This window comes from Protopterus annectens, chromosome 9.part0 (assembly GCF_019279795.1).
Source record: "Protopterus annectens isolate FY-2018-M chromosome 9.part0, PAN1.0, whole genome shotgun sequence".
NCBI classification, from domain to species: Eukaryota; Metazoa; Chordata; order Ceratodontiformes; family Protopteridae; genus Protopterus; species Protopterus annectens.
Genome location: NC_056743.1, coordinates 1,318,913,136 through 1,318,936,713, shown reverse-complemented (window position 1 = coordinate 1,318,936,713; position 23,578 = coordinate 1,318,913,136).

Below are 23,578 nucleotides of genomic sequence, written 5' to 3'. Positions count from 1 at the left end.
CTTTCTCTTTACCTTTGCCTTTTTTTTGTTTGTCGGTTGGACTGTGTGGGCAATTGGTTTCATCGTTTTTAGTTTTTGGTGCTCTTTATGATGGAAGTGGAGGAGGCTACAACGGCTGCTAAAGGCTTGGAGATGGGAGGCGATGACCTTGATAAGATTGACAGATTAACTAACCAGTTATCGCAGCTAATCGAGCTGCTGACACCCACTTGCCATTCACCGCTTATGTCACCCTCTGGAGTGCCGGGGAATCTGGAAATGTTAGCGAGGAAGGTCAATGGCGCAAAGGGAGCTGTTACAGGAGGACTTTATGGCAAAAACTACAAACATAATTCGGATATGGGACAAGGTACCTCTGGTCAGAACTTTCCATCGATTTTTAGGACCAATTCAAACGAAGGTAGTACAGTTGTACTGGGTAGGGCAGAGGATGGAAATGGCTACTAAAGGTCACAAACTGAATGGACAGAGGTACAAAATGGACTTTACAAGTATTATGCATCTAAAATATTGTTTTAATGAGAAAAAAGCACCCTCACAGGTGGAAGGTGATGTAAATTTAATGTATGATTATAATGTTAAAATGCTGGATGAAATGTTGTTTAAGTACAAGAATATAGAAATGGAGAATGCATATCTGAGGGAATGCTTGAGGCTAAAAATAGTGCCAAAAGGCTTAAGAGTTTGTAAATACCCTAACAAAGTGAAGGAGGGGAGTGAGTTCCATCATGAATTAATATGTATTTTTGACAACTGTGGGTTCGAAATACTGAAAGCTATTATAAAAGAAAATGTGAGGGAAATGGAAAGTCTGTATAGTAGAACTGAAGGAATTAACTCTAAAATAACCGAGGACTTGTTATTCTCAATCGAGGAAAGCCAAAGGAAATATTATGATACATTAAATAGAACAGAAAATAGTATTAGAAATGCTTATGAAAGGAAAAGTAGAACATTAGAAAGGGATATTAAAGAATATAAATATAAGGTTAGCTACCCAAAACCTACAGAACATTCTTATAAGAATAATTATGGGTATGAGAATGGTTGAGGTCAAAATGAGCCCCTGATAAGGGAGACACATGAAACAAGGGAGGAGATGGGCAATATTAATGATTATTCTGAGTATCCCCCTTTAAGGCGATCGGAAAGAATAAAAAACAATTATCAAAAAAACTACCAATATGGGGGGGGGCAACAACAAGGGCTTCCAACAGTGGTAAGCTTGGACCAGAATATAACTGAAATAGAATATACTCATGATTTAATAGTAGTTGAATGACATTTATGTAAGTATAAAGACTATAATATATTCAACTATAGTAATAAAGAGCTCACTGAAGTTTACTTTTCACTTTTTTCCAAAGGACTTAAATTTGTACCAAACAGGAAGGCAGATATAAGTAAGGTATTAATAGACCTAAAATTATTTTTAAGAAAGAAAAATTCTGAGCTCTTATTTCAAGGACAGAATATTAATGGTCCCAAAACAGAGGCGTTAAGGAAAAGGAACACATACAATCCCCCCCTACACCCACAATTAAAAAATTTTGAGGCTCTTATGGAAAAGAAATTAAGGGGTGAACTTTCCAAGAATAAAATTGCATACAACCTTACTAAGGAAGAGAACAATTTATTAAGAGATATAAGGTGTGATTTGTCAATAAGAGTTATTAAACCAGATAAAGGGGGTAGTCCTGTTATTATGGACCAAATTATTTATGAAGCTAAAATGATGGATTTACTTGAAAATTCGGAGAGGTACTCTAGGGCATCGCTTAATGAAATTAACATAGGAAATAAAAAAATATATTTGGTCCTAAATGACCTATTGTTAGAAGGCTCCATTGATTTACAAACTTTTAAATACCTCCATGTAGACAAACCTAAAGTTCCTACAATTTTTGGCGTGCCAAAGGTGCATAAGAATGTTAAAAATCCCCCAATGAGACCCATAGTAGCCTCAGAGGGTTCAGTCACAGCACCCTTGGCCAGATGGTTAGATGTTAAATTAAAGGATCTATCCATGGAAGGGCATGGTGTAGTCAAGGATTCCTGGGAACTGTTACAGAATTTAACACAAGAAGTTTATGATAAGAATATCACTTTTATTATGATTGATATAGTGGATCTATTTTCTTCAATACCATACGGAGAAGGAATGAAATGGTTCGAAGAAGCATTGGTAAAATATGGAAAATTTAGTAACAACGATTTTTATCTTATTTTAATGTTAATGGATTTGGTTTTAAGTAATAATTATATCCACTATGAAGGTGAGTTCTTTAAGCAAATCCAGGGGGTAGCTATGGGGGCGAGATGTGCCCCCACATACACCAATATTATCCTGTCTGCCTGGGAGGATAGATACATTATTAATTCTGAATATACACACTGTTGTAAATTTTATAGGCGCTATTTGGATGACATGTGTTTCTTATGGGTAGCATCAGAGGATGAATTTTCTGCTTTTTATAAACATATTTCAGAATCACCTGATTTTTTGGCCTTCACCTATCAGTGCGACAAAAATATTTTAAATTATTTGGACATTTCTATAGGGAAGTGTGACCACGGTTTCTTCTCAAAAATTTATAGAAAGGAAACCTTTTCGAACTCCTATTTAGCTTACAATAGTGCTCACCCTTATCAGAAAAAAGGTATTGTCAAGGGACAATATGTAAGGGGAAGCAGAATGACATCAAGGGAATCAGATTTTAATGATGAGTGTATGATGTTGCGTGAAATGTTCAGAGTTAGAGGATATCCTATCAAACTTATAGAGAAGGAGGTTAGGATTGGAAGACATGATAAATTTAAACCCATTTTGGGTGATAGAACAGGATGGAATAATGAAAAAGCAAAAATAGATAAGTATGAAGGGGAAAGTAGTTTTGTAGTAGATTTTAGTGGGGAAGCTGTAAAGATAAGAAAAATCTTAGAGGATGAATGGAACAGATTTAGAGAAATCTCGGACCATGAAAGTATATTTGTACTCCCCCTAAAATGTACTTATCGAAGGAGGAAGAACTTAAAGACTATTCTGGAGGGTAAAAATGGAATGAATTCAGTTAGAGAAGGAAAAATAGGAACTTTTAAGTGTAAACAATGTTCACAGTGCTCATATATTTGTACAAGGGAGACTATTTATATTAATAGTAGGAACTTTATGATTCAGGGTAAATATTTCACGAATTGTGAAACTAGTGGGATAGTGTATGTAGGGTTGTGCGACCACTGTGATGCATTTTATGTGGGTAAATCAGAAAGGAAACTGAAAAATAGAATATATGAGCATAATTATGAAATTAGGACTAAATGCACAAATAATGCACTTTATAGACATAAAAATGTTGCCAGGAAGCAAATTTTAGCTTCTTTGTCTTAGAAGTGGTGGAAAAGGACATAAGGGGTGGCCTATGGGAAACCTCTATAGAATACAAAGAATTATTGTGGCAATTATTTTTGGAAGCTAACAAACCTCCAGGTCTGAACGATACAGTTTCCCTTGCCCCAGTGCTAAAGATGAGAGCAGCAAAACTTTAGTTATTTATATGGTCTGAATTAGTTTTGCAAAAGGTTTATTGTCTCTTATGAATTCGTGTGTGTATCTAAACCACTTTTATAAATTGTATTACTTTTTTTGTATTCCATCTTGTGCAATATTATATTTACACACTAGATGGTGTTATTAGTGACAAACATCAAAAGTCTATGACTATTCTATAAAGTATTTTAATATGTATTTTAATATGTATTTTAAAGGTATATTTATTGTATAACAATATTAAATATATTAAAATGTAGGTTTTAAGGACAAGGTTAGGAGTAAGATGGATGTATGGATTTTATAGTGTGTTTTTTCTTATATGTTAAGGTTTATGTATTGTATGTTATTTTGTGGAAGTATTTGTTAAATTAAATTATCTAATTGTTTTATTGATTAATTTTAGATAATTAATTTAAATGATATATAAGGAAGGGTGTGTTGTAGATATGCATTCTGTTGTTCATCTGAAGAAGTCATTTGAAACAAAAACGCAGTGTGTTTTGGAAAAGTGTTAATGTGTTTTGGAGTCTTGTGAGTTTTTTGTGGAATAAAAGAGTGGTACGTGCTACAAATGAGTCGAGCCTCTTTCTCTCTACCTTTGCCTTTTTTTTGTTTGTCGTTTGGACTGTGTGGACAATTGGTTTCATCGTTTTTAATATTGGCAATATCGTTGGGATCAGTATATTTAATGCCATTCTGTTGTAGCTCAGAGCAGATCTGAGGATTGCCATTTAGATTCTTGACATAGAATGCCTTGTGGTTGTCTTTGGAATCTTTGTCTATGACGTCTGTTCTCTTCTGGAGCAATACAGTTATAGGTAGTTGCATTTGTAAGTCCCTTTTTGCCCATTGTTCTGTGTGCATAGCATAAATGTGAAGTATGGCACAACCAATATTCCTTTTAAGCTTATTTATACTGGCCAACCAACAGGCTGTCCATGACGATACATCTCTTCTGTACAGAATACTGCACCAGAGGAGAGAAGGACATTAACTGTTATGGTAAGATTTTACACAGCTGTAGTTTCTGTCACTTTGCTCCATCATAACTACCATGCATACCTGTCAACTGTCCAGATTTTACCTGAATGTCCAGATTTTCCTCATATTTTTGGCCTGTTCGTCATAAAATTTTGATTTTCTGGGAAATCACTGAGGATTGAAGTTGCTAAATAATGACAGACATTTGAGTTTCAGACTTCATATCCTTCAGAAAATGCACACTAAGAAGTCCTGTTATTCTAGCAACTTTCTAAGTTTATAAGATAAGTATTTAAAATTTGTCTCTATTTTTGGGCATTTGTTCATTATTTTAGGCTTTGTCCAGATTTTTGTGTGGTTGAGAGGTATGCTGTCATGTGATTAAGTTGGTATGGCAACAGTTTAAATGTTACCATGCAGGACTAATCATTGTCAGACCAGGTATCAAGACACTCGTTAGGTGCTGCAAACTGTTAGAATGATCCCAAAAGCTGTACAGTATCATTTCAGTTATTTGTTTATATATAATAACAGTGGAACTAGAAACAGATTCATACAGATATAAGGTTAAAATATAAAGAAGTGTTGAAAACATAATACAGTGCATTAACTCACCAAGATGTAGCATGTACACTAGGAAGTGCATTTGGCTAGTAGCTATAAATCAGCAAAAAAAAAATATGAAGTGAAAGGAAAATATGAGTGTGTACTCATGTTTAAACTTTGCATCAGTCATGCTTCTACAGATTACAAGCAGCCTGCTCACAGAAATAGTGCATTTGTCTAGCACTATTCAGAAATCAGCACATAAACTAGAAAATGAAAGGAACTGAAGAGTGTGTCTACCAACGCTCCAACCTTCTGTCAGTCTACCGACGCTCCAACCTTCTGTCAGTCTACCGACGCTCCAACCTTCTGTCAGTCTACCGACGCTCCAACCTTCTGTCAGTCTACCGACGCTCCAACCTTCTGTCAGTCTACCGACGCTCCAACCTTCTGTCAGTCTACCGACGCTCCAACCTTCTGTCACACACTTGCTTTCTATGGAATTACTAGCAGGTCAGAAAGTTACTACACCAGGCTAGTATTCAAAAATCAGAACACAGTAAAAGATGAAATGAAAGAAAGAAAAATGTGGTTTATACTATTGTTTCCTTACTCAGATGCTTTCTATAGGTAGAAGCCATGTCATAAAATTGTTGTAGTTGGCCAGGATTCACAGTTATCACAGAATAAAACATGAAATGAAAGAAACAAAAAAAAACTCTGTTTACTAATGTTTTAAAAGCCTTGCATTACTGATGTGCTTTGTAGAGTAGCAACAGCAGTCAAGTCGTAAAATGCCTGAAAGGCTACTTTTCTCAATGTGTAAAATGTACGGATTAGGGTAAAGAATGGCTCAGAGGGAGAGGTGTTGCCCGTACAACTGCAAATTGAGATGGAATTTAGCTGACACCTTTGAAACTTCCTGCAGGCACTCTTTCCCCACCCCCCTCAACTGAAGGTGAGCATGCTCAGAAAGGCAAAGCTGAAATGTAAACAAAGTCTGAATCAAAACAAAAAAATCCCTGGGATTGTCCCTTAAAGCCCGTTTGCATGGCGGTAAGCAATGCCTACACTGGCTAAGCAATTCTAAAGCTAACTCTCTGTAAGCAGATGTAACAGCAGGTTAGCAGTGCTTACTGTCACACAAACCCGCTTATAACTGCTCAAAAGTGCCTTAATCACTCTGTATCCAATGGCCCTTGATCTGCCCATCAAAAAAATAAACAGCCATGCAGGTTTCAAACCCAGGACCCTATGCACCATAGTCCCAGTAGTTATCCACCAAACCATCACAGAAGTACAGAAGAATGAGGTAGTAGTAAACATGTCCTCACCATAGTATAACCAAACTGAACCTGTGAAAGGCATCAGTATACAGTCATATGTGCCATAACTGACTACATAACATAAATATGTGAACTGGAGTACAGCAGTAAGCCCAGAAGTGATGTGTAATTGTGATAGAGTGTCGAAGTCCACAATAAAACACAAGGACCCCACAGAGTGTACGTACACATCAATCAGGGATACGAGGCATACATATAAGGTGTAATGAAGAACAACCAAAAGCCAACGGACCACAAAAACGACAAAAGAAAGCCAGACCTACTTGTCTACCGTCCAGATAAATACAAAATAAAAAGCGCAGCACATACTGCGTTTGTATTTATCTGGGTGGTAGACAAGTAGGTCTGGCTTTCTTTTGTCGTTATATAAGGTGTAATGAATAATAACACAATGCCAAAAAGGTATTATAATGAAAGTCTAATGTAAGCAACGCTAAGCATTGCACAAGCCAGTTTAGGAGGTGTGAGCAATTTGTAGACCAGCTAACTCATTGTGCCCAGTGGTATACCCCCTTAAACAATGCCAACCTTAGGTAAGTAGGTTTGCCCATAGCTTAGCCTTTTCAAAAGTGGCCAATCACGGAAAAGTGCAGAAAATCAGCCCTACTTAAACCCAAGAGGCGGGAATACATCTCATAACTGGTTGTAGCTTCCCCTTGCAGGCACTATGGCAGTAAGGGGAGAAGGAGTGCGCTTCCAGGTGCAGTGCTGGTGCATCCAGGAGTCCAAGGTCATGGCAGGACTCCTAGTTAAAGACTATGCTCAGAGACTGCTCCAGGGCTCCCAATATAAGGCAGAGGCCTGGGTCCATCTCGCCCGCCAACCTCACCAGTGCCACTAGCATACCCCAAACTGGTGAGCAGGTCAGGCACCACTATGCAGACCTGAAGTGGCGGAAGGGGGACCTCTTGGAGGTGTGGCTCCAAGATGCTAGAGCATCAGGGGATGTTCCAAACATGTCTAAGCATCACCCCAGTATGTGTGTAATAATTGCCAGCTCAGGTATATCATGGATAGGTATGGCTAAATATTCCTCTTATGTCCCCCACAGCTGCAGCGGAGTGGGACATGAATCAGGAGGCCTACATCAGCTGCCTGGCGAGGTTTGCGATGTGAGGCAGGTCAGTAATACTCATGCATTTACTGTCACAAGAAATAAAAATATAAGTAGCAGTAAATTAATTGCTAGTATAAAACCTGTATTGTTCAAGGCAAGTACTGCATACACTACAGAATATGGCAGGAAGAGTCTCATTGTTTGTATGTCAATAAAAGTGTAATATCCTGATAAAACAGGTCTAACTGCTGGACTGCATGTGTATATTCTGGTATCATATGGTAATGTAGATTTGCAATCATGTAATAGTGCTGTTGTATTAAGCACTGTTACCCACCCCTATGACAACAAACCTGGCACACTAGTAACTCTCCAATACCTTATGTGACTAAGAAGCCACGTATGTCCCATTTACACCCCAACCTGTTAAGCTGTGGTCAGAGTGTTTACAGTAACAGAGTGAGATGTATGTGCATAATAGTAATGTGGAACCTGGCACTGCGTGTGGGAACATTCAGGTAGTGCTAATAAACATTCCTCCCACAGGTCTGTCAGATACCAACACTGTGCCCAGAAATACAAGAATGATATGCAGTTGTTCTGAATAATGAGGTATTACACATCACTGTCACCCACACTGTCCTACAACATATAACTGTCTAGGAAATCTGTATAAGAGTGTTGTAATACAAGGTCAGAATGCAAAAGCACAGGGGATTAATAAGACAGAAAGCAGATAGGAGATATACAACAATATCAATGTAGCAGACACAACTGTGATGGACAGTGTTTAAGTTGTAGCAGACACAGCCATGATCTGAATCCTGGGAGTGGAATTAGACTGCATAAAGATTCATGCCCCACAACTGCACACATGAGGCCAGAATGTCAAGTATATGTGCCCATGTCTGCTGCCTGTCCCCCTGTCCCCCTGGTAAGTCTGTGGGAATGCAAGTGACTGTCAACCATCATGAGAACACACCTGTCACTGTAGCAACCCTCAAAACTATTAGGAGAGTAATATTTCAAGTATGTTCTATCTACACTCCCATGTTGTCAAGCTGTGGTCACCATCACCCACACTTGCTACATAATATAACTGTGTAGGAAAGCATGTATATGTGTGTGTCAGATCACTAAAGGTGGAAGAGGGCAATATTCTAGATATGTCCCGGCACACCAGCATGTGGTCAACAGATGGCCAGACTCTGTGCAGAAAGAGTTGGATAGCTATGTGCAAAACAACAACCCAGAATCCGGGAGTATGTGTAGAAACAGTTAGTTAGTGTTAACAAACATTCCCTCCACAGGTATACCAGGTAAGAGGTGTATACTGCAGGTAAAACCAGATCATGTGTAATGATGACAACAGCCATATCAGTGACCAAACTAAGGCTATAGGGTAGTGTAGTAAGACTTGTAAGGTACAGATAACAGCACTGACTAGGACTGTAAAGTGGACTACAGGAATATACTACTTGTTAACTGACATCTTCCTCTCCCCTCCACCATATCTCCAACAATAATCAACATATCCATCCCAACTGGTATGTAATGACTCTGATAAAGTCCATTTGTTTGATAAATATTTTCATGGCTCCCGTGCATGTGCTATATGGAATAATTCCAACATTGGTGGCATGGTGCCATCAACGTACCTGCATGCTGTTCTTATCACCACTGTGGTCCCATATATGCATGTGTTCTGTTTGCTATGCAACTGTTCAATATCTGGTGTCTGGGTTAATTGGAATATCTATGCATGCTGTTATACCTTGCCCTGGAATGTGTTGAGTATTAATAACCCATATATGATGATGAAATCTAAACACTATAGCACGCTTAAGAAAACCGGTCCCAGCAGACCCATCTGTCCCACCTCAGCTGGCTGTGGCACCGAGCAGCAGCATGTCTGGGTCCCATCCCTGGACCTCCCTGTCCGTTGGTCCTGCACCAGCTTTGGGTGGAACCACCTCAGGGGATGGGGCTCGAGGCACCTGTCACCCATTGCCAGGTCAGGGTTGTGGTGCATAAAGCAATCAACGAACAGTTCAGTGATGTTCTACGCCAGCTCGAGGGCTGAGTGTCATGATTAGAGAGTCAGTCTGGCCCTGTGGCTCAGCTCCCGCACAGCCATCTTCGGGGCTGTGAAGGTGCAGTGGTGAACGCCCATGGGTGGGGACCTCAGTCCCACTGTTACCACTAGGGGGCTTGTGGGCTTCTGATATCCCAGCACCCCTCCCCATCAAGGTGTTTACCCCCCACGTGTCATATACCACCCCTGTATGCATCTTGTGTGTCTTGTCTGTTACTCTACCCAACCTACCTCCCCAAATATACCTACTACCCCTCCCCAACATCCCACTCTCACCTGAAAAAAATAAAACAAGGGCAATCTGTTCCCACAAAAAAATCTCGCCCCATACATAGCTGTCCATTTCGCACATGTGCCCACTGGACACGTGTAATCTGGTCTGATAGGCATCACAACTTATTACTGTTGTCCTCACCGCTCTCCCAGGGGTTTGAGTGTCCAATTCTACCTCCAAATTCAGTGTATATGCACAGCTGTTGCTGTAGAAGAAATGGGCAGCTATGGACCTTCTCTACACCCTTCCTGCACATCCCTAGCTACTTTCCCTACTCTCTTTCTATCTTTGTGCCCCTTTTTCACCACTTTCCTATCAACCCTTTTTTTCTTTTCTTTTAAGGAAATTAGCGTGGGGGTAAGCAGGAGTAAGCACTTTTAAGCAGCAGTAAGCAGGTCTAAGCCTGTTTGCGCTGGGGTTAGCAATGCCTGCACAGGTTAAGCAATTTAGAAGCTCACCGAGTATCAAAAACTGTAACAGGAAGTTAGCAGTGCTTACCTCCTGGCAAACCTGCCTACAACTGCTTTAAAGTGCCTTAATCACTCTGTATCCAATGGCCCTTGTTCTGCCCAGCAACAAAATAAACAGCTTCTGCAAGGCTGAAACATAGGACCCTGCACACCATAGAGAAAGTGATTTATCACTAATCCATGCCAGATATCCATAACCCTAATGATTTCAAAAACATATCATCCAGCCCAGTCATTAAACAGTACAGAGAATGTAGTCCAACATTTAGATGTATGTGTGTGTGTGTGTGTGTGTGTGTGTGTGTGTGTGTGTGTGTGTGTGTGTGTGTGTGTGTGTGTGTGTGCAAATATATTAATATCTGAACAGATACAACATAGCTATACATATATATATATATATATATATATATATATATATAAACATATATACATGCAAATGCCTACATCGACATATATGTCTACACCTATATGTCAACATATACACAGCAAGTTACATATATGTACACAGATATATATCGATGTAGGTATATACGGACATAGTTATATATATGTAAGCAGATTATGTGTATATATATATATATATATATATATATATATATATATATATATATATATTATATCCATATAGGTATATATGGCCAAACGTGTAGATATCAATGGGAGATTAACTAAATCATATATGTCCACATGCACCGTTAATGGGGTTGAGAGGCCCCAAACAATATAAGTCTTGTACGAATGGGTGTACCCCCCCCCCCACAGCCAAACACGTCCACCCTGCAATACACTACCAAGTGTTGCAGATCCCATAACCAGGTCCTGACACGACATGGGTACATGATGTTAACAGAACTACATCCCACCTGTACGATGTCAGACTGGTATTGGTAACATATCATGCAGTACTGTCTGGCTCCCATAGGAAATGTAAAATGTGGAAGCTATCAACATCTCCAGGATACATATACACAGACACATATATGCAGATACAGGTATACATATATATATATATATATATATATATATATATATACATACACATATACATATATATACACACATATATATATATATATATATATATATATATATATATATATATATATATATATATATATATATATATATATATATATATATATATATATATATATATATATACACACACACACACACACACACACACACACACACACATATATATATATAGATATACATGTGATTACACATGCACACGCAGAGATATGTACAGTAAGATACTTATGTAGTAGGCGCACACAATATGGAACAGCCACTATGCCTACAGTTAACACCCTAACAACTGGACACTGGATGAGCCACCCATACAAATGACATTCATAGCCAGCAACATATACCCACAGATTAGTCATAGGATAAAACACCACACACAGGTTTGCTGAAATGGAATACCTTTATTTGTGTACTATTACAGATTTATATGCCATGTCATATAACTGTTCAGACACTGACATCCATATAGACAGAGTAATGCAACTGTGAAACAGTTATACTAGTAGTCTGGAAAGGTCCACAACTGTTGCTGTCCAGGTCAAACCCTTCAACTCGTACAATAGTAAAGACAGACCAGGCCAGAGGATACTAAACAATCAACAGTAAGTGATGCAGGTGTATAGTCCAGCAGCCTCTATCTACACTCTGTACACAATCACTAGGTGGTAAAGACTTCACTTGACCAAATGGGATGTAACTGTTGCATAACAAGGCATAACTGACACCATCACAGGCACGTATGACAGGAGGCAGTAGGCCTGCAGTAACCCACTTTATGTAAGTAATGTCAAGATAGGTGACATGTATGGTACTGTACATCCAGATACCTTAAGGCAGCTCACCCATGATACCCCCACATGTTGTAACAGCCTAGGTTATGTATGGTGCACCCCCCCCCCTAGACTCAATAATACAGGGCCATATACCACTGTTATATACACTGGCCTCTGGAGTGCATATGGGCACACATGTTTGGTGTAGGTGAAGCCCATACATATATGGCCCCAGCCCCACCGTATGTGTGGTGGATACAACAGCAGTGGATTGCTGGCAGGAATGGCAGCATGGTATACATATATGTGTGTATGTATCGCTATCTGTATATGTGTAGCCATATATCGCTCTGTATATGTATATATCTGGGTGTGTATATGTATATCTATGTACATATATACACTCATCTATATATGTTGATATGTGCATGTGTAATTATCTATATAGATATCTGGATAATCATATGTACATATATATTCACCATATGTCCTGAACATGGGGTGTAGCCCTACCTCAGCCCTTATAGTCCCAACTTCGTAGTGCAAGGGGATGTCAGGTATGTATAGCAGGTATATTAGTAGACTATTGCTACTGTAATAGGGATTGTCTTCACAGACATGGCGTGTGGGGGAGGTCACATCTGCTTTTCACATGTGTGCCATTTGCTACTGACAGGCATCCTAAGGACATCATAGTACAGTACCGCTGCAAGCACGTAATGATCCTGTGGACTACAGCAGAGATATTGGCCAATAGATGTGAACATTCTGACATGCTCTGTGCAGTCCAGAGGTATACACAGAACCCCTTAGTGCAGAACATGTTGACCAAGCCTGACAATATGGATGTTAACAGCCATTTAGATGGGTGTAACACATAACGACTGGTATATATTCACCCCCATAGGTTATGCATTCACACACCCCTGTCTGTCCTGACACATAATGCTGGTACAGAGGTGCCATGGCCACATACTACCCACTAGATATTGACATGCATCTGTACAGCATACCACCGCTCTGTCTGACATGCATGACTGTTAAGGGAGGCCCGGCAACAGTACATCTAGCAAGTATCTGGACATGACAGCTCACTGGGTAAGAACACTAAGCTGCTAGGCATGTAACAAAGCACTGTGCAGGCTACAGGCAGACTGGCTCAACACAGGCCTACATCTCCTATGGGGGAATGCACATGTACCTGCATATATAGCAGGCTCCACAGGCATGTCAAAGCACAGGGTAAGATACACCTGTGTGAAAGTGCATAACCACAACCAATGTGAACACAGACACATATGGTAAGCTAGCATAATATTACAGTATATGGACTATCTGTTCAACACCATCCTCATATGTGCCACTCACACACTAACCCTACTGGGCCGCTACACAGTGTGGTCTGATGCCTGTCTGTGGTGTGGGACATGTGTGTGTATGGCCCTACAAACATGTAAGCCAATATGGTAACATACAGTGGAGTAGCATGTAACATCAGATAGGACAGGACCTAGAACAATGACATCTACCACACTCTGTACACAAGCCACAAAACATATTAACAATGCACACAGTGTTGATCTTCACCATAAGTACACAGACCTCAGTACTGTACAAACAACCACAGAATGTCCAGGTTATGTCATCAAATATAACCCCTACTGTACATAACATGTGTAGCAGTCTGATATCTCACTGGCTTCTTATCAGATATGATGACACTTCTTATCAGATATGATGACACTAATTATGGTGTACAACACATATGCACCTCTTAATGCATGACTTATGTACAAAGGTTGACAGCGCTGTGGCTGGAAGCACATACACAGGATCAATATTGACATATGTCCTATGGGGGATATGAAGTCAGTAACTGTCATGGCTTTCACTATCTACAGACTGCAATCCTCACACTACCTTCTGCAGTTCATGGATACATGATCTGTGAGTAACACATGAAACCAAAGGCACCACACACTGCCCAGTCTGCAGATGACCCTACAGAAGGGGAGTCCTCATAAACATAGAACTAACATGGCAGGTGTTAAGGGTTCCTATCAGTTCATCAAAACTTCAGTAGTCCGAACACCATATGTTTGAACTGTGAAGTTCGAAAACTGATTATTGTGAAGCCTCAGAACACTGAATTCTTTCTCAGGGAAAGAATTTGTTGGGCCGTTACTGCGGCTTTGCTATTCCCTCCCCTGTGGTGCGAAGGTTGCAGACCGGGTTAAGGTAAGTGTGCGAATGGACCAGGCTAAGGTGAGTGTGTGATAGTTAGGGACATTAGGGTTAGGGAGCGGGTAAGGTAAGTGTGCGATAGTTACGGACCTTAGGGTTAGGGAGCAGGTAAGGTGAGTGTGTGATAGTTATGGACCTTAGGGTTAGGGTTGGGTTAAGGTAAGTAGTGTATGCATGGTTTAGTGTAGGGTTAGATGTAGGGTTTTGTGAAGTGTATATGTGTGGATTATTTATTTTGGTGTGCTTATGTTGTGTGTGTATTGTCTTGGAACAGCAACTTTTTTTCCCTGGGAAAAAAAATCGCTGTTCTAAGCCTTCAATGGTTTTCCACTTTGAGGTTAGAAGTTCGAACATATGGTGCTTGACATTCTGCCATTTCGCTGAAGTGATATAGACCCGGTATTAATACATGTAGGACAACCATATCTGCACACACCCTGTTAAGCCAGCATTACTCCTAATGCAGTATAGCAGCACCTGCAGTCTGTAATTAGGTCAGGCACATCCCCCTCCTGTGTGTTGGCCTGTTTCCACAGTGTATATTGTCAGCAGTAAATCCCCAATCCATCTGAGATGCTGTTTGCCAAACAACAGATCGAGTTACTGCTCACAGTGAATGAAAAGGCCCAATACCAGCATGATGTTCCTAGATATTGGAGTGTGTTTCCATACAATTGGCTATGGAAATGTTACCACAGCTGTTCCACATGCAATCAGCTAGGGGAGGGCTGCAATTCATGCAGAGGCCATCAGCTGATCATGAGCATCACTTAAAATACACATGCTGCTGCCTAAGCAAAGCAGGTGTAGGTCTCCACATCCTCCAGTGAGGGAGTGAGAAAGGCAGACATAGGCAAATACATGTCAGGGAGGGGTGGGAGAGTAAAACTTAAGCATGTTTGTGTCACACACCTACCAGCACAGGGTATAAAACCCCTGACGACTATGTAGTGCTATCACAGTTCTGTGCAGTTATTGGATGCACCACATAGGTTACCTGTTGTGGAGCCCTCAGAACATATATGTGATAGTGAGTGACATCTGCAACAGGGATATGGTAGCTATACGGTAGGTGAAGTACACATGCCTGTCCGCATGAACAGGTGCCAGTGTCAACACAGCCACACTTTCACAGGGACGCACACACATTGATACACTTGGCAGGGCCAGGATTACAACTTATCACTAGTGAGATTGCCACAACACATTACTGTGCAGGTATCAGGTGCACCACATGGGTCATACGGAGGTTATATGGGCAAAGGGTATGGAGAAGTGTCTGACATCAGACAGTATGCTTCAGTATGCCAGTGGGGGTTGTTGTATTGAGTGTGGATGTGATCATACGCATCATACAACACACACACAAACACACAGGGTGCTAGTACTGACATGCATGGTTGTATTTCTGTACGGGTGTGTGGTGGTAGACTGTGCCAGACTGCTATACAAGGCTAGGCGATGGGCATATTTTTGCATCAGGCCACATGACAATGGTCTGCATTGTGGCTCAGGGCTGTAGTTTCTGCATTTGCCCACACAGGTGGGTATTGTATCCGCCATCCAGTCACCTGGGTGAATATTGCATGTGGCCAATGCTGTGCATCGCTTGCCATGTATGTGTTCCTTAGTCCATGACATGGATGGTGTCTGGGATGTGCACACCTCCCACATGCATGTACAGTGACATGTGGAACTGTACCTGGGGTGTCTGGCCCATGTTGTAAACACAGATTATCATCAGATGTGCCAGTCTTGCCCACCTGTGGTGGGAACTGGTAATGGACAGCAGGTTAACCCTGCACCTACATTGATAACATGCTAACGGCATTCCTTGGTGTCAGTGGCATCTATCCATACAGGTCATGTTTTCAGGCATGGTATGTCCTTTGTGGGTCACATCTGATGGCACCACAGGTGTTGCAGGTGTCCAGTGGGGAACATGGGGAAGGTGCACTGTCTGCATGTACGTGCCTATTTGACAGATGGACAGGGTGCCATGCCCTCTGTAGCCCACTGCAATCACTCCATAGTTACTATCAGTGGCCAATATGCAGTATACTACCCACATATTGGCTGTTGCCTAGGCATGTATGTGTGTGTATGAGACATGGGTTGAGAGTGTGCTCTGGGTAATACTGGGGTTGCTAACTGTGATTGCCAGGCCTTGATGTCATATGTATGGGTATGGATTTGCACCCCAGCCTCTTGGCTATTTCACATTTGTTATCCCTGTGCGGTGGACATTGTGATATATACTAGGGCCACCATATGAAAAATTTGCAAAACCCACTCCACATTGGGCCCAGGTGTCACACACTCACACCCACCTCCACACAGGATACAGGTTACAAACACACACACACACCTGTCATGTCTGGGATTAGAACCCCTACCTAACTAGTTTATTACACTACAGCACTACACAGTTATAGTATGTGCCACGGTGATTACTGGAGTACTCCTTCTCCAAAGGTGTATATTACATTGGATGACATCAGCAGGATTGCCAAAGTAGGACATTGGAATTGCAGTGAGTGTGGCTAAGCTAAAATGCATTGCTCCCTACACAGACAGTGGCACACACACAAAACATCCACAACTGACATGTGTGGGTATAGAACCCCTAACAGAGGTCTATATCACACTACAGTATGGAGCTGTTACAGGATGCACCACAGGGATTACTAGAGAACTCCTTCCCCAAAGGTGTATTTCACATTGGATGAAAACAGGATTGCCAAAGTAGGATATTTGAATTGTAGTGAGTGTGGCTAGGCTAAAATGCATTGCTCCCTACACAGACAGTGACACACACACACAAAACATCCACAACTGACATGTGTGGGTATAGAACCCCTAACAGAGGTCGATATCACACTATGGCATGGAGCTGTTATAGGATACACCATGGAGATTACTGGAGAGCTCCTTCCCCAAAGTGTATTTCACATTGTATGACATCAACAGGACTGCCAAAGTAGGGCATTCAAATTGTAGTGAGTGTGGCTAGGCTAAAATGCATTGCTCCTTATACAGACAGTGACACATGCACAAAACCTCCACAACCGACATGTGTGGGTACAGAACCCCTAACAGAGGTCTATATCACAATGCAGCATGGAGCTGTTATAGGATGCACCACAGGGATTACTGGAGAATCTCCTTCCCCAAAGGTGTATTTCACATTGGATGACATCAGCAGGATTGCCAAAGTAGGACATTCAAATTGTATGGAGTGTGACTCCCAAAAAAGCATTGCTCTCTACACAGAGTCAGACAGACACACACAAAAATGCACACACACACTTGCCAAGTCTGTGATTAGAACTCCTACCTAACTAATTTATCACACGGTAGCAATACGCAGTTATGGCATGCGCTATGGAGATTACTGGGCTATAATCTTCCCAGAGGTGTATTTCTAGGTGGTTGACATCAGCAGCCTTACCAAAGTAGAGCATTTCAATTGTAGGGAGTGTGACCACCCTAAAAAGCATTGTTTTCTACACAGACAGAGACAGACACACACACAGTTGCCATGTTTAGGATTGGAACTCCTACCTAACTAGTTTATCACACTACAGCAGTGCACAGTTATGGGATGCGCCATAGAGATTACTGGGCTACAGCTTTCCCAAAGGTGTATTTCACAGTGGATGACCTAAGCATGCTTGTCATAGTAGGCCTATGGGGAGGGTAGTGTGTGTGTGCATGGGCCATAACCCATTCATCTAGGGGATGACATGCCACATGCGGGCACAGACTGGGTCAAATTTCACAGGTAGGGTTATACAGCTTGCTAGATGACTACTTCCTTGTAAAGTCATGTTGCACAGCTAGCACCTGCACCACATAGTCTGTAATGCTGACAGATACTGGTGGCTAGTATCTGCAGTGAGTGACATCTGACCCTCGTGTGGTTGTGGCCCTTTGGCTGTGTGCTGGGTGGGACAGGCCTGAATGGCTACTTGTCACAGTCACCTTCTTTCACACATCTATGTATGTCTACCTTTGGCTTATTATAGTGTGTTGTCCTTATATATATGCCTGTATTCCTATCCACTGTGTGTGCAAAGCATGAGTGGTGCATACTGAGGAGTGTCTGCACTAACATCTGTGGCTGACAGATATGTCTGATCCACTGGTGTTTGCAGACATGGCCTTCATATGTTTGTGTGTGAGCATGCCCAGTATGACCTTTCAGTATGTTGTTGACTGACATTACCTTCATTTCTCTAAGTGTGTGGGCATGCCCAGTATACCCATCTGTATTGAATGTGTGGATCGAGTCCAGGTAGTTTGTACTGCAGTGCTGTCCTTTGTGTTGTACACCTACAGATAGCATGCTTTCTCTGCAGGTTATCCGTCGATCATTTTGCATTGACTGTTACTACATTTCTGCATAGGATGGGGGGGCACACCTGACTATTTCAACATTACTACACAGGATCGGGGAGGCACACCTGACTGTTACTACATTTCTACGTAGGATGGGGGGCACACCTGACTATTTCAACATTACTACACAGGATCGGGGAGGCACACCTGACTGTTACTACATTTCTACGTAGGATGGGGGGGGCACACCTGACTATTTCTACACAGGATTGGGAGGGGCACACCTGACTGTTATTACATTACTACGTAGGATGGGGGGCACACCTGACTATTTCTACATTTCTACACAGGATTGGGGGCACATCTGACTGTTACTACATTTCTACATAGGATGGGGGCACACCTGACTATTTCTACATTACTACAAAGTATTGGGGAGGCACACCTGACTGTTATTACATTTCTACATAGTATGGGGGGGCACACCTGACTATTTCTACATTTCTACACAGGATTAGGAGGGGCACACCTGACTGTTATTACATTACTATGTAGGATGGGGGCACAACTGACTGTTTCTACATTTATACACAGGATTGGGGGGCACATCTGACTGTTACTACATTACTATGTAGGATGGGGGGGCACATCTGACTATTTCTACATTTCTACACAGGATTGGGGGACACACCTGACTGCTACTACATTTCTACATAGAATGGGGGGCACACCTGACTATTTCTACATTTCTATGCTGGATTGGGGGGCACACCCATCTGTTACCCCATTTCTACATAGGATGGGGGGGGCACACCTGACTATTTCTACATTTCTACACAGGATTGTGGGGGGCACACCTGAGTGTAATTACATTACTACGTAGGATGGGGGGACACACCTGACTATTTCTACATTTCTACACAGGATTGGAGTGCACACCTGACTGTTATTACATTACTACGTAGGATGGGGTGGCACACCTGACACTTGTACATATTTGCTAGGACTGTACTGGTATGTTGGATACTCCATTTCATTCTGTAGTCTTACCTATCATGCTAACTAGAATCATACCAGTGTACTACAGTTCTTAGCTTTTATTTACCTATATATTAGTTTCTGACTTCCTACCCTTCAGAACTGAGATCCCACTGCCTGACCTGCTGTAGTCTATCTGTGTAGGCCTGGGTGAGGAGGAGAAGGAGGTTACCCATAGGCCTCATTCAGTGGCCATATCACAGCCTTTGTTTGTGTTTGTCTACACCTGTTCTGCTGGCTGTGACTGTTGTTGGGTATGTAAATCCCCCTAACTGGCATGTGTGAGTCACTTACCTTGTGGGTGTCCCAGTATTGAGGGTGGTGCTGCAGGGCTGCCTATGTCGGACGCATGTAATACACTCCTTACACATGGTTAAGCACAGGTAGTGTAATATTTGGCATCCCTTTTACTGTATGTGAGAGTCAGAGAGTGGTGTTATTTCCCGAGTCCCCCCTGTGTCAGTGTATGTGCTATGTGTTGCATCTTTGCCAAGGCCAGGGCACACTGAGCATGCCTCCTTCGGCCTACTGGGGCAGGCTCAGGTTGTTCCTCCTCTGAGTCACTCTGTGCCTGTGCAGGCCTTGGCAATGGTCGGGGGCTGTGTGGCCCTGCCCCATGCTGTTCCTGCTGCAGCTTTTTCCACAGGATCATATTGTGTAGCATGGCACATACAAGGACAATTTGGTACATGTAGCTGGTGAGTTCTGCAAGGCTCCACCAGATGTGTCCAGGCATCGGAACCGTGACTTGAGCATCCCAAACACATGCTCTACTATAATTCTGGTCTGTGCGTGTGCCTCATTATGGAGTTCTTGTTTGGGTGCGTGTGCATTTCTGATGGGTGTCATCAGCCACGGCTCCAGTGCGTATCCAGCATCCCCCAGTAGGTGACCATCAGGGATGTCCCCACTGGCAAATCTCTGGTACAGCTGCGTCATATGCCAGATGTGGGAATCATGATAGCTTCCAGGGCAGCCAGTACACACATTCATTATTTTGTCCTGGGCATCACAAACGACCTGGCAGTTGATGGAGGGGAAGTCCTTGCGGTCGATGTAGACCCTACCCCACTCACCGGGTGGTGCTTTGATGCGTATGTGCGTGCAGTCTATAGCACCTACTGCCTCAGGGTATTCTGCTATTTGGTGGAACAGTTGCATATTGCTGGCCAACGCCTCACGGGTGTTGGGGAAATATACATGCTCATCGACATGTGCTGACATGGCATCCAGGAACTGGTGGAGTACCCTGGATGCTGATGCCTGCGAAATCCCCATCATATCCCCAGTTGGCCTTTGAAAGGTACCTGTAGCTAGTATTTGTAGGCCTATACATACTTTGGTATCCACTGGGATGAGTTCCCCTCTGTTATTTCTGTGTGTCAGGCGTGGCCAACACAGCTCAACAATTTGCTGTAGGAAGTCCCTGCCCACCCTATAGCACTCCACTATCTCCAGCTCATGTAGCCCCTGGTAGGTTACCCTGGGTCTGTACATTCTTCTCTGTCTCCTCACTGTGGGTTGGTCGACAGCATTCACATCCCACCCTCAGCCTCTTCCACAAGTTGTTGTATGATAGCTATTGCAGCCCCTATCATTTTGTTGTTGTGAGTGTTAAAAGTTCCCCGCTTGTTTACACCGGTTGTGTAGAGTGTGGGAAAAAACAGTGGGGAAGGTGTTTGCATTGTTTATAGTAGTGTTCTGGGCTGGGCTGGTCTGCTGCCTGTGTAATTGGCTGATTCTGATACACTTCACCTGCCAGCTATGCTAGTTCTCTTTGGTTACCTTCCTACTGCTGTTTTCCCTGCCCATTGCCTTCCTGGTTAAGCACGAGGGAGCGCCACACAAACAGAGTGCACAAATCTGCACACTGCTGCTATCTCCTGGTTTAACTTTTTTTTCTGCCTTTAAAACCCGGTGCATGGCATACACACCAACTTAGGCATTGTAAAAAGTGCTAGGCAGGTTGAGACACACCCCCTAGCTTAGCTGTGCTAAGCTAGGAGCAAACCTGAGCCACAGGGCTCCAATCTGCTTACAGTATGCCTGACACACACACCCATGATGTCACCTAACTTCTAGGCTTGCACCAAGCTATTTCTTCTCTTACATTGCTGGGATCTGACTCACATGCTGAGGAAACTGGGATTCACTATCCTTCCCCTCATTTGCATAGGATTGCCTGCTAATGCAAAGTTACATGTCTCACACTGAGCCTCCCCCCTTAGCAGCCACTACTCTCTGGCCAGGTTGTCTTCTGCCTGAAACTGACTTGCATGGCAGAATACTGATTTTAGCTAGAATGCTTAATTTAGGTTCATTTTGTTATTTTCCCCCGATCCCGTTTGCGCGCTGCTGCCCTATGCTTAAACAGCCGAGATCGGCTAAAAAAAAAAAAGTTCATTTTTGTATTTTTTTTTACTGTTTGCAATGCTAATTGCCTTATACTTGGCCATTGGCATGCTTACTATGTGATATGCAGCCTTTATTTGGAGCTGTCACAGCCCCGTTTTGGATTTTGCAGAAATGTACTCGGTTACTAACCAAGTACATTTCTGCAGATAGCACTAGTCCTGTACGGCCAGTTGCAAGCTTCCTGGATTGCAAAATCACCTCATTTGCACATATTTCTCCTGCAAATGGGGTGATTTGCATACAGGGGCTTAGTCCATGCAGGATTAGTGCAGGAGCGCTCGTGCACTTCCCTGCAGGCTGTTCCTGGATTGGACAGCAGACATATTGCCTGCTTGAGCTCCTGCACTGATCTTGCATGCCATGCAAGCTATAGAGAATCTGGGGGAATGTCTAGAACTAGGGAACTTTCTGTATTGTCTTGGAAATGTTTTATTGTTTTATGACTTCCAACAGCTGCACATATCTGAGGGAAAGCCCTTGTCTATGTATTTTCACAGGTAGATGTTAAATACTGTTAGCTTTAGACAGTGAAGGTTTTACCTGGGATAGAGTCAGATGACACAAAATGATGTCATTCTGCAAGCTATCCCAGAAGTAATATTTGTGATATTAATTTAAGAAGTCTCTGAGAGAGAGTCAGCATTCTGTATCCTCTCTTGGACCTGACAACATCTATTCATCACACATCTGTCTTGCTGCTCTAATTAAGTAAGTTATTAGGGTATAGTAATTCTCTTTGATACAGTCAGGAATATAGCAAAGCTTAATTTAGATGTTTTTCTTTATTTATTTGAGACTGTTCTGCAGTGTTGTTTTAAATATTTCCTGTTATTTTTAACTCTGATGTTACTGTAATTTTATACTGAGTATTTTCTTGTTCTTTTATTATTTATTATTAAATGTATTTAAACATTTCATTGTGGCTGATCTTTGTGAGACATATTTTAGTTCGAGAGTACTTGCATATTTATTTGCTAACACCATGTAGGCCACTTCTAACCACTCCTGATAACCTTGCTATTAGTCAAACTACCATTTGTATTAACAGTAACATTACCCAGTATGATTGGACACCCTTTGTTAAGGGCCTTAAAGTAGCTGATAAAGAGTTGGCTGGTGGCAGTGATAACTATCTTATAGTCTGAGCAGAAGGGGGCATGTGTGTGTGTTTGTGTGTGTGTGTGTGTGTATATAAATCAAACCTCAAAGAGTGTGTGTGTCAATTACTTGGGCAGGGACATGAAGGACTAGTTGGACTGGGAGAGTGCTGGCGGTTTTGGGTCAGCCACTCAGCTGAGATCTCAGCTCTATAGCTGTGCCACCGGCGAGTCTTACTGGGGATCTGGAGAAAGAGGGAGAAGCCAGCCCCAGACTGACTGTGTGCTCTTAAGGAAAATTGCACTTGATGCAGAGAGC